Source organism: Siphateles boraxobius, unplaced genomic scaffold, assembly GCF_051911475.1.
Source record: "Siphateles boraxobius isolate OS27281-9 unplaced genomic scaffold, OSU_SipBor_1 3, whole genome shotgun sequence".
NCBI classification, from domain to species: Eukaryota; Metazoa; Chordata; class Actinopteri; order Cypriniformes; family Leuciscidae; genus Siphateles; species Siphateles boraxobius.
In genome coordinates, this window is record NW_027508919.1 from 4,517,469 (window position 1) to 4,530,174 (window position 12,706).

General features: G+C 43.9%; 1 protein-coding gene across 2 annotated transcripts in view; it reads right to left on the reverse strand.

Annotated features, from left to right (window-relative positions):
* The window catches only part of abca1b (ATP-binding cassette, sub-family A (ABC1), member 1B), a 46,087-nt gene extending 36,638 nt beyond the window's left edge, over positions 1-9,449 (reverse strand). Inside the window, exon 1 of one of the 2 annotated variants that reach the window (XM_077247508.1) lies at positions 9,302-9,449. The gene's annotated coding sequence lies outside the window, so the exon portion shown is untranslated. The remainder of the gene's footprint in view (positions 1-9,301) is intronic. The other variant, XM_077247507.1, reaches the window with a different exon arrangement.
* Positions 9,450-12,706: the final 3,257 nt, after the last annotated feature.

Sequence of the window (12,706 nt, forward strand, 5' to 3'; positions counted from 1 at the left end):
GCCTTCAAATGCGGCCTTCGAAGGATGCAGTCTCTGAATTGGGACGCAGATAATACTTCAGGCAGATCCATAGAGCACAAGGCATCATGTTGTGACGGCACAGCTGTTTATGCTTCATTTACCCTGACCCCACAGAACTCTTAATGTATGGTATCGGAGTTATTTTGACATTTAACATGTACCTTAAGCTGACTGTTTTTACACAGTTATAGTTTTGTAATCATTCTCGTTTGTGAACTTTTTTATATATTTTCTCTAACAGCCAAAACATGTGCAAAAATGGTGCATAAATCAAATTCATAAGGAAAAAAATTGTAATTTTAATAAATCAGCTCCTTTGCGGATTCCAAGTGACCAAGAGCTTAAGGCGTTCCATTTAAACACGCAAGCAATGACGTAAAACGGCATGAACGAGACTTAATTGGACTTAAACGTAGCCATTGAATTACTCGCTCAATCGATTCATTCGCTCAAGTCTCAGATTCATTCAGGAATGAAACGCCACTCTGTGCGGCTATTCTTTGAGTCAGTCGCACAATGGTTTAGCTGACAGAAAATAAAACACACCGTTTTGAGTGACATCAATTAATACTCAATATCAATGAAACAAACTGCGTATTGCCTAAGACTGCAGCATTGACACTTAAAAAGACTAATGGGTAATGTGGGAGCAGATGCGAGGTACATTCATACTTCCGATATAAACACCTTTAATAGTGCATTTCTCTGGCATACTATGTCTACAAATAAGGAAACCTTGGCTCTGCCCCGGTAGGGTTTGTGTCAAGCCAAGGCTGATTTATACTTCTGCGTCGGACCTACGCCGGAGCCTCTAGGCTATAGACTACGCATTGGTTTTCATTTATACTTCTGCGTCGTTGTCCGCGTTGACGCGCAATTACACACGCAGAGGGACCATGTGAAACCCGATGGAGGGGTTCTAGCAGACCAATCACAGCGCTTGCATCCGCGTAGAATTGACGTGTTGTTACATTTTTGGAGAGGTGCACGTCAGGGTACGCCGAAGGGTACGCGCGCTACACACAGCCTAAAGCCTGTTTTATGCTTCTGCGTCGAATCGACGGCGTACCCCCGTAGACCTCTCTGCGTCGCTGCGAACCCCTCCGCCGTAGCTCGACGTGCACCTCCAAAAAATTGTAACTACGCGTCGAGGCGACGCAGACCCCAAGGGCTGTGATTGGTCAGATGCACCGCGATGCAAGCAACCTGACGCAGAACCATAAAACAGCCACGGCGCCGTAGTTGACGCAGAAGCATAATGAGGCCTTAAAGCCTGTTTCAGAGTTCTGCAACGGATCGGGTACCCGCGGGTGCCCGCATAAAAGTGGCTAAAACGGGTGGATTCTTTGACATTCCTAAAATTCACGGGCGGGCATGCGGGCGAATAATGAACTCCTTGCGGGCAGGTAGCAGATGAAAAATTTGTGCAATATTTGTGTCTAAATTGCCATTACAAATACGCAACAACGATATGACCTTTGGACCCATCACGTCACCACTGCGACAGTGCGACTTTTGTTGATGCTTCTCGTAGCCTAGTTGGAGCGTTGCAGGAGTAAGTTAGCTATGGATGAAGTAAAATTAAAGTTGGCGAGTGGAGTATATAAAATTGTTGACAACAAGTCTTTAAAGGCAAAATCGGATGTGTGGAGAGAATGTGGTGTAATACGTGATCAGGAAAATAACATCATAAGCGGCTTTGCGGCTTGCAAAACATGCCATAAAGTTTTGGCGTTTGATAGCCGGAAGCTGGGCACGTCTGCTCTTAGGAAGCATGTAGAGACTTGCAGGAGCACAGCAGGAGTTGCCAGTGCGACAATTGACAGGTACTTTGCCAAAGGCTACAAACCTCCAAGAGGGGAAGACAAGGAGGCGATAACACAATTGGCTGTGCAATTTGTGTGCCGAGACATTAGATCATTTGAGACTGTGTGCGGCGATGGATTTTTGGAACTGGCACAGGGCTTAATTGACACTGGGGCACGAGCTGGCCCTGTGGACGCGCGTCAGCTTCTGCCTGATCCAACTACTGTCTCCCGTAGGATTACTAAGTATGCCGAGGATAAAAGACAAGGCATAATTCCGGAGCTGAGGGAACAATTAACCGAGAGCAACGGGGCTGTGACGCTGGATTTGTGGACGGATGATTTCCGAAAAATTGGATATCTCTGTGTGACAATACATTACATTAAAAGCAATTGGGAACTGCAGGAGCGAGTGATCTGCACAGCTGAATGGGACAGCAATTTACGTAAAACAGCGGACAACCTCAGGCCAGCCATCGTCCAAGCACTCCGCAAATTTGGACTGGATGAGTTCTTTCCAAAACTAGTGTACGTAACTGACAGAGGTGCAAACATTGTTGCGGCCCTCCGCACAGCCACTAGATTGAGTTGCGCAGCACATATCCTGAACACAGTATTGCATACCACACTTGGGAAACCTGCTGGGGACGATTTGTTTGGCGAAGAGGTATCTGGTGTCATTGAGTCCGCTAAGTCGCTTGTGACTTACTTTAAGAAGTCACATCTCCAGAATCGCCTGCAAAAAACACTGAAAGCATCTGTGGAGACGCGATGGAACTCGCTTCACACGATGCTGGACTCCATTAGCAGCCAGTACGAGGCCATCCGTGCTCTTCTGGAGGAACGTGATGAAGAACACCGTTTAAACTGCATGAGTGTACTTCCATAGTGTACTTCCTTGTAGGTATAAGGGAACAATATGTTAAGTTTTGGGTAATAAAGGGGTACAACCAGATATACAAGCAAATTATTTATAATGTAATTATTTTAAAACTAACAGGTACCTATTCTGTTAATATATTCCAGGCAAAAATTGTACGATTGTTGTATATAAAAGTTATCAACACATTTCTGGCAAAATATGTTCTTGTGCAATGTAGTTACAGGGTAATTTTGACATCTGTGGGTTGTAAATTAAACGTGTGTGTGTGTATATATATATATATATATATATATATATATATATATATATATATATATATATTCAAAGAAGCCACCAAAGCCCTGGAAGCATCCAAAACTCCGACCATTCACTTGACAGCTGTGTGGTTGGAGCGCCTCAAACGTCACCTTCAGCCGCTAGAGTTCTTACTAGATCAAGAAAATATGATCACATAACAGCTATTTTATCATCTCTACACTGGTTACTGTGACGATCTGCGGCTGGAGTGCCCGCTTGAGCCTCTGGAGGGCACTCCTTCCTAGTTTATTGTTTCCATTATGTTTCACCCTGGACTGATTATGGTTTATTTGTTGCACCTGTTTTAGATTGAGCGTCCCTGATTTAAGCCTGAGTATTCCCTTTGTTCAGGGCTCAGTATTGTAAGTGTTTGTATGTGTCTGACTGCATTACCTAGCCTTGTTCCAGTTTCCTTGTATTCTAGTGTTTCGGTTCCTTGATTATCTGCCTGTCCCCGGTTTCCCGTTTGCCTTATCCCTGCACGGATTTGATGTTTGTTTGGACTGCTTACCTGGGTTTGACCCCTGCCTGTTTCCTTGTACCTGTCTCTGGATTCTCCTCTTAATAAAGCCCGCGTTTGGATCACCTCTGTCCATGTTCCATGTGCAGTTTCATGACAGAATACTGAGCCACAACTGATCCAGCGGCTGAGAGGAACACGGACCTCGATATGGATCCCACAGCGCAGATCGTAAGCCTCCGTCAAGGAGAACGTCCTCTCAAGGTTTTTGTGACAGATTTTTTGAAGCTCTCTCGTCAGTCCTACTTGAATGATTTCTGTTTGATGATGTTCTTTCGGGGAGGACTGTCTGAACCGCTCGGCTCTGCTATACCATTTCCGTGTTCAAGCTGGACTCTAACCCAATATATTGACCTGGCCCTTTCCATGAGCGGTTCGGCTTTTACTGTGGATTTTTTGAAACTTTTGCTTCACAAAGGACCCGACGATTCGCCACTTTACAAGGTACCCACTGAATCCACGCATCAATTGTCTCCCGGTGAACCAGCGCATCACACGTGCTCCGCCGAGTTTGCGCTGCATGAAAGCCCAGTTGAACCAGCGCTTCGTAAGGGGTCCGCCGTATCCACGCAACATGTGAGTCCCGACGTTCTGGCACTTCACGTGGGCTCCGTTGTATTCCTGCCTCGGGAGTTTTCTACTGAGTCTGAGCGCGTGCCAGCTGAATCAAGTGAGTCAAGTGCCGAGTCAAGTGAGTCAAGTGCCGAGTCAAGTGAGTCAAGTGCCGAGTCAAGTGAGTCAAGTGCCGAGTCAAGTGAGTCAAGTGCCGAGTCAAGTGAGTCAAGTGCCGAGTCAAGTGAGTCAAGTGCCGAGTCAAGTGAGTCAAGTGCCGAGTCAAGTGAGTCAAGTGCCGAGTCAAGTGAGTCAAGTGCCGAGTCAAGTGAGTCAAGTGCCGAGTCAAGTGAGTCAAGTGCCGAGTCAAGTACCGCCGAATCAAGTGAGTCAAGTGCCGCCGATTCAAGTGAGTCAAGTGCCGCCGATTCAAGTGAGTCAAGTGCCGCCGATTCAAGTGAGTCAAGTGCCGCCGAGTCAAATGCCGCCGAGTCAAGTGAGTCAAGTGCCGCCGATTCAAGTGAGTCAAGTGCCGCCGATTCAAGTGAGTCAAGTGCCGCCGATTCAAGTGAGTCAAGTGCCGCCGAGTCAAATGCCGCCGAGTCAAGTGAGTCAAGTGCCGCCGAGTCAAGTGAGTCAAGTGCCGCCGAGTCAAGTGAGTCAAGTGCCGCCGAGTCAAGTGAGTCAAGTGCCGCCGAGTCAAGTGAGTCAAGTGCCGCCGAGTCAAGTGAGTCAAGTGCCGCCGAGTCAAGTGAGTCAAGTGCCGCCGAGTCAAGTGCCGCCGAGTCAAGTGAGTCAAGTGCCGCCGAGTCAAGTCCCGAGTCAAGTGAATCTAGTGCCGTGTCAAGTGAATCTAGTACCAAGTCGAGTGTATTCAAATGAGTCGAGCCAAATGAGTGAATCCAGTCAAGTCAGTGTATCAAGCCCAGTGACTCGCCGTCGCAGGAGGAGGAGGACTCGTTTGGTTCGCCAGGCTCCGGTGGGTGTTCCCAGACGCCTCACCCTGCCGGCCCCGCCTCTGCGCCTCGCCCTGCCGGCCCCGCCTCTGCGCCTCGCCTTACCTGCGCCTCTCAAGCTTCGGGAGCCTTTTCCAGTAGCGGTTTCCAGCCCGGAGGCTTTAGCTTTCAATTTCCCCATGAACTTTTTTGGGGGGGGCAATAGGTACCCTAAGAGGGCCATGGAGGTGGCATCTACGTGGACCCTTGCACTACCACCTACACCTGAGAGGGTCATGGAGGTGGTGCCTACATGGACCTTTGCACACCACCTTCGCCTGAGCTTACCATGTCACTGGTCCTGTCCAGCCCTGTGCTCCCCACGTCTTGGTCCCCTGTTAAGTGTACTCTGCCCTGGTCCTGTGTTATGTGTACTCTGTCCTGTTCTCCTGTCACTTATGCTCCAGCCTGTCTTCCTGCCAAGCATGCTCCGCCCTGGCTACTTGCGGAGCGTGCCTCCCCGTGGTCTCTTGCCCTGCTCTGGTCTCCAGGCCCCAGGTCTCTCCATGGGCCTGGCCCCCTGCCTCTCCACGGGCCTGGCCCTCCATCCCATCCCCCGTCGACCTCCCTCCGGAGCTCTTAGGAGCGTCTGGAAGCCGCTCCTTAGAGGGGGGGTTATGTGACGATATGCGGCTGGAGTGCCCGCTTGAGCCTCTGGAGGGCACTCCTTCCTAGTTTATTGTTTCCATTATGTTTCACCCTGGACTGATTATGGTTTATTTGTTGCACCTGTTTTAGATTGAGCGTCCCTGATTTAAGCCTGAGTTTTCCCTTTGTTCAGGGCTCAGTATTGTAAGTGTTTGTATGTGTCTGACTGCATTACCTAGCCTTGTTCCAGTTTCCTTGTATTCTAGTGTTTCGGTTCCTTGATTATCTGCCTGTCCCCGGTTTCCCGTTTGCCTTATCCCTGCACGGATTTGATGTTTGTTTGGACTGCTTACCTGGGTTTGACCCCTGCCTGTTTCCTTGTACCTGTCTCTGGATTCTCCTCTTAATAAAGCCCGCGTTTGGATCACCTCTGTCCATGTTCCATGTGCAGTTTCATGACAGTTACCTATTAAGTTACGTATCAATTACAAAGTATTCCTACTGACCTATAAAGCCCTAAATGGTTTAGCTCCTGTGTATTTAACAGACCTTCTATCGCCATACAATCCATCGCGCTCTTTAAGATCACTAAATTCGAGGCTTCTGGTCATTCCTAGGATATCTAAGTCCACTAAAGGAGGGAGGGCGTTCTCGCATTTAGCTCCTAAACTCTGGAATAGCCTTCCTGATATTGTCCGAGACTCAGACTCGCTGTCCCAGTTTAAAACTAGATTAAAGACGCATCTCTTTAACCAAGCATTCACTTAATGCTTAACCTTTAATACTACTGCTGAATCAGTTCGAATGCATTAACATTATGAACATCAGCTATGCTAATTATTTCCCATCTGCCTTTCTGCTGTTATCTCGGGACGCTAGTCCCGAGGTAAATAGCGTTCGTCAGCTCCAGTTTGTATCCAGCCTCTCACGGAGACTTTAGATGCCCCAACGCCTGTGAAGAGACGACTCGACGCCTGTGAAGAGACGACTCAAAGCCGGCGATATGTTATGCCATAAATTAATACATGATTAACTAACTGTATTTTTCTATGTACATTTCCGAAATGCACTTTCTGTAAAGCTGCTTTGAGACAATGTGTATTGTGAAAAGCGCTATACAAATAAATTTGAATTGAATTGAATTGAATATATATATATATATATATATATATATATATATATATATATAGGTAGCAGCTTATTTTCTTTATTATCCAAAACTTAACATATCGTTCCCTTATACCTACATGGAGGTACACTATAATTACAGAAACGTACACCGTAATTTAGGTTTACTTACGCAGTTGTTTGCGGGTCGTAATATAAAGTGTTACCGCTACTTGTCTTTATTAATTAACAATTATTGTCAATGGGCAAATTAATAATTTAGTGAAATATATACATCCATTTGTCTATTTATTTTAAATAGAACTCGAGGAGAAACGCGAAGATCTGCTACCAGGCCGCAGCATCTCGGCGGGCCCAGCTGCGAAGAGAGTTCGTTTGGTTTCAACAGTTGATTGTTTGTCAGACGTAGAGGATTCCAGCGATGACACTGTGCTGCCCGAGGATGAGGTCTCTGCATACATCGAGTTCAAGCCACCCAAGGGGGATCCTTTCGATGTTTTGTTGTGGTGGAAGGAGCATGCGAAAACATTTCCCAACCTGGCAATGATTGCGCGGAATGTTCTCTCCATCCCAGCATCGAGCGCTGCGAGTGAGAGAGACTTTTCCACAGCTGGATTTGTAATTCAAGAACGGAGAACGCAACTTAAACCTGGGACTGTGGACGATATCCTTTTCCTGCACAGTAACCTTAAGGGAAAGTAAATGCATAGGCATAGGCCTATAGGCTATTGTTTGTGAGCGACAGGCTCTATAGGTTTTATTTTTTCTTGTTCTTTTCCCCCCCCCATTAATAGGTCTATTTGCGTTATCAGGTTCCATAGCCTATTTAGGTGCCGATGTAGGCTACTTGAATGGCGCAAAACAAAGCGCACTTTAGCCTTTTTCATTAGCTCATTCATGAGGCTATTGTGATGTTAAGAGAGGTGCGAGATAAAAAATAAAGCACTTTAATTGGAATGATTTCAGCGTGTGTGATTTATCGCGGGCACGGGTCGGGTAACGGGCCAAATATTAACGGGTCTGGGCGGGTGCGGATTTCATTTTGATATTATCACGGGTGACGGGTCGGATCTGGTGCTGAACTTTGCGGGTACGGGCGGGGGCGGGTCTCCAAAAATGGACCCGTGCAGGACTCGGGCCTGTTTTATGCTTCTGCGACGAATCGACGGCGTACCCCCGCAGACCCCTCTGCGTCGCCGCGAACCCCTCCGCCGTAGCTCGACGTGCACCTCCAAAAAATTGTGATTGGGCTGTGATTGGTCAGATGGACCGCGATGCAGCTCAACCTGACGCAGAACCATAAAACGGCCACGTTTTAGGCCACTCCGTAGGAGTGACGGCGTAGCTACGCCGTGGAGTTGACGCAGAACCATAATGAGTTTGACGCAGAACTATAAATTGGGCATTAGTCTGGTTGATGAGAAAGAGTTTAAATAGATGCAATAAACGCTTTAAGAATCAGTACAACTGTGGAAGCGGATGAGGGATGACTATTATTCTTTTTTAATGTTTTAATTAAACTTCAAACAAATAAAGTCAATGTACAGTCAGAACTGCAATATAGATAGAAAAACATACAGCCAGGGGGGTAGGCTAAACATTAAGTAAATACCCTACATTAAAGGACTCTCCTGTGGATGACTATTCTGTTGCAGGAATTTGATGTTTGGTTGACCAATTAGTGAAAAGGGGTGTTTCATTCCCACCCACATATTTTGGATTTATTGTTTTTCCATTTGGGAAAATAGAACAAAGTGTGATGAAAACAAGAATAAAAATGTGAAAAAAAAAACATACACGAGGTGGGATTCCCTACCTGGGAATCACTTCTCTTATCATAAGGAAATCTATAACTCATAAGACTAACCAAATTAATCATGTAGGCTATAAACAGTGGCATTGATTGAATACACATAAGAAAATACTATTTCTCTTACAGAGATTAGTTCTGTGTGTTCATGAGAAGGGTCGAATAGGCTATGTGATAAATTAACGGTGTATTCATCTTACTGTTTTGAAGACAAAAACGAGAAAACAAATTATCCGAAGGTAGGACCATGCACCTTTGTCTGTGTGGTTCACTGTTCTGATGTTTCTGTTCTCAAATATCAATCCTGATCTTTCTGTCCACTGATAAAGAACCACAGGTTGTCACTTTTGCGATTTTCTGTTAGCCTATTTTTGTTTTTTTAAAAACAACGTCAGATTTTGTTTCTGAATTTGTCATAAATATCAAGTGCGTGTCGATCGCATAATTTCATTTGAAGCATTAGCCTACTTCGATGGGAGAGGGGAAAAAACTTGTACCAGTAGACTAAACTTTCATTCAACTATTTATTTTGACAACTTTTACTCTCTCTCTCTTCATAAATTCTAAATTATTGTTGTAATGGCGCTTAGCCTACTATTTGTATTGTTTTCAATAATACGCCATCTAAAACGTTGCGTTTGCATTCATTCTTTCAAAAAACATTAACGTTGTTAAAGAAAACGAAGCATAAATGTATCTTACCCAGACACAGCTGAATATGTTTGATGGACATTCGCTGTAATCCCTATGAATCAGATGTATATTGATTCAATCTGGTGACGCCGGTGGTGCTCGAGCGAAGAAGCATCTGAAGATTTTGAAGTGGTTTTATAGCGCATCCGCTCTGAGTGCCGGGGTTACTGTCGGTCATCCGCTGTACTGCACATTTAACTGGGTCTGGATCTACAAGAGGAGCCCAAAACAGCTCTTAAACTGCATAACAGCTAACATCTGCTGACGAATGAATGCTATGAAAACAATGCAGAGGGAAACGTGCCTTTTCCACAGGTGTTTGGGAAACTATGACATTTTGTTTGCTTTTAATAGCCATTAATAGCAGAATCCAATTTGAACGATTTATTATTTAAAATACAGATGATGGCATAGTATTTATATATTCATATGCAGTCTCATTGTCTTGAATGCAGGCAGAACACTTGGCTCGTTCCCTTTCACTTTTCACTTCAGTGTTATCCATTTCTTTGGATGTGGCTGATGGGATGTGATACTCTATATGTAAAGTGTGTGTGTGTGTGTGTGTGTGTGTGTGTGTGTGTGTGTGTGTGTGTGTGTGTGTGTGTGTGTGTGTGTGTGTGTGTGTGTGTGTGTGTGTGTGTGTCTGTGTGTCGCACGCACGCACGCACACACACAGACAGACACATATATATTATATATAAATATATGACATGAAAAAAAGTACACCCTTTTAAATTCTATAGGTTTAACATATCAGGACAATAAAAAATCATCTGGTCTTCAGCAGGTCAAGTCATGTCAAATCATGCTCCTTATATAGCGCTTTAAACAATACAGATTGTTTCAAAGCAGCTTTACAGTGTTAATAGGAAAATTAAGCATTTCGGCTGTTCTTTAGCTGAAGTCAGGTCAGTGTTGATTCAGTTCCTTTGCAAAGATCATCTATTATTAATTTAGTTAATTTAATCTATAAAGCAGTTCTGCAGAAAAAAAATGTCATTTGTCCAGCTCAGTTCAGTTCTCAAAACAACAGGGTCCGTAGTCAATAATATTGTTGAATATCAAGGGTCCCCAACTAAACAAGCCAGAGGTGACAGTGGCAAGGAACCCAAACTCCATCAGGTGACAGAATGGAGTAAAAAACCTTGGAAGAAACCAGGCTCAGTTGGGGGACCAGTCCTCCTCTGGCCAAAAATGAGGTACCTCAGATGAACAACAACACATTTCATTACACCGTGTCATGTTTTAACAAAAACTAGGCCCAAATGGAGAAGCCAAGTATTACAAACTAAGTACACCCTTACTGTTTCTATATGAATAAGGAGGGTGAGTAGCAGTCAGTTGTTTCTAATCAAATGTCTTTGATTACTTGATTTTCAGCGAGTGTGATCACCTCTATAAAAGCAGAAGTTTTGGCTGTTTGCTGGTCTGGAGCATTTATGTGTGTGTTAACAATGCCAAGGAGGAAATACACCGTGATCTTGGAGAAGCAATTGTTGCTGCCATCAATCTGGAAAGGGTTATATGGCTATTTACAAACAATTTGAAGTCCAACATTCTACAGTGAGGAAGATTATTCACAAATGCAAAACATTCAAGACAGTTGCCAATCTTCTCAGGACCGGACGTCCCAGCAAATTCCCCCTAAGGTCAGACTGTTAAAAAAAGAAACTGTAAAAAACCCAAGAGCTACACCCCAGACTCTACGGATCTCAGTTAGCATGTTAAATGTTTAAGTTTATGACAGTACAATTAGAAAAGACTGAAAAATGATGGCTTGATTGGAAGGGTTGCCCGGAGAAAGCCTTTTCTCTCTAAAAAGAACATGGCATCACAGCTTAGGTTTGCAAAGTTGCACCTGAACAAACCGCAATACTACTGGAACAATGTCCTCTGGACAGATGAGACCGATGTGGAGATGTTTGGGCCTTAATTCACAGATTCACATTTGGTGAAAAACAAACACAGCATATCAGCACGAACACCTTATAACAACTGTCAAGCACGGTGGTGGAGGGGTGATGATTTGGGCTTGTTTTGCAGCCACAGGACCTCGGCACCTTGCAGTCTTTGAGTTGACCATGAACTCCTCTGTATAACAAAGTATTCTAGAGTCAAATGTGAAGCCATCTGTCCGACAGATAAATCTTGGCCAAAATTGGGTTATGCAACAGGACAATGATCCCAAGCCCTCCAGCAAATCTACAAAAGAATGGCTGAAAAAGGTGTTTCAGTGGCCCAGTCAAAGTCCAGACCTCAACTCCATTGAAATGCTGCGGCAGGACCTTAAGAGACCAATGTGAGGGACTGATAAAGTCATGGAAAATGATTACTTCAAGTTATTGCGGCTAAAGATGGTTCTAAAAGCACCTAAATCATAGGGAGTACTTAGTTCGTCACACATGGCTTCTCCATTATGGCCTAGTTTTTGTTAAATCAATTATGACACAGTGCAATATGTCATGTGTTGTTGTTCATCTAAGGTTGTTTTTACCTAATTTGAAGACCTGCAAAAGACCCAATGATTTTTTTTATTATGCCCTGATAATTAAAACCAGAATTCAAAAGAGTGTACTTTCTTTTTCACACTTTTCTTTTTCTTTTTCGTAATTGGGAGGACATGTCTTCTCAATTTCTATGCTCTCCTATCTATTATCTTCCAGCTATTTTATTCTCTCAGTACAAGCATTTAAATAAAACTGTAGGCTATAATAAATGACATCAGACTAGACCAGAGTAAGATCTATTGACCTATTTGACACTTATTAAATTTGAGTTTATGTTCTTAATCCTTTAAACCTTATCCTGAAAATATTTTTTTCCATAGACCATTTAAGTAATCTCAGCTCTTCAGGTACAAACTAAGCAACAATCTTGTGCCATGGCATATGCTAAGAAAGATGTGTGTGTGTTTGGTGTTTGTCATGGTTTTGCAATAGAGATGCAACCGATATTGTGAAATTCTGGGAAATCATGGCCTTGTTCTCAAGCCAGATCCCGTATTCTAGCATTTTGATAAACACAAACACTGTCATCTTAATTCCCCAAAATACTGCAGAGCTCATTGTCCAAATTAACCTATTAGTGATATCTTAATGGACGGTATTTTACAATAATACTGACAGAACAAAACAGACTATATTGAAGTTGTACATGACAACCCTCTGATGATATCGTTAAAAAAATAATAATAATAATAAATGTCCCGCTTGTTCTTCTCCATATAATGGTGAGTAGTGACTAGCAAAAAAAAAAACACGCAACAGTATCACTGAATGATCCCATGTGACGTGCTGTATATTCCAAGTGTTCTGGGGCTGCATGAAAGGTTTTAGTGCAAAAAGAAACCCACATTTAATGTATTATTTAACAAAATTGTTGACCTTGGCCGTTGGTCTTTTGTGCACGGCT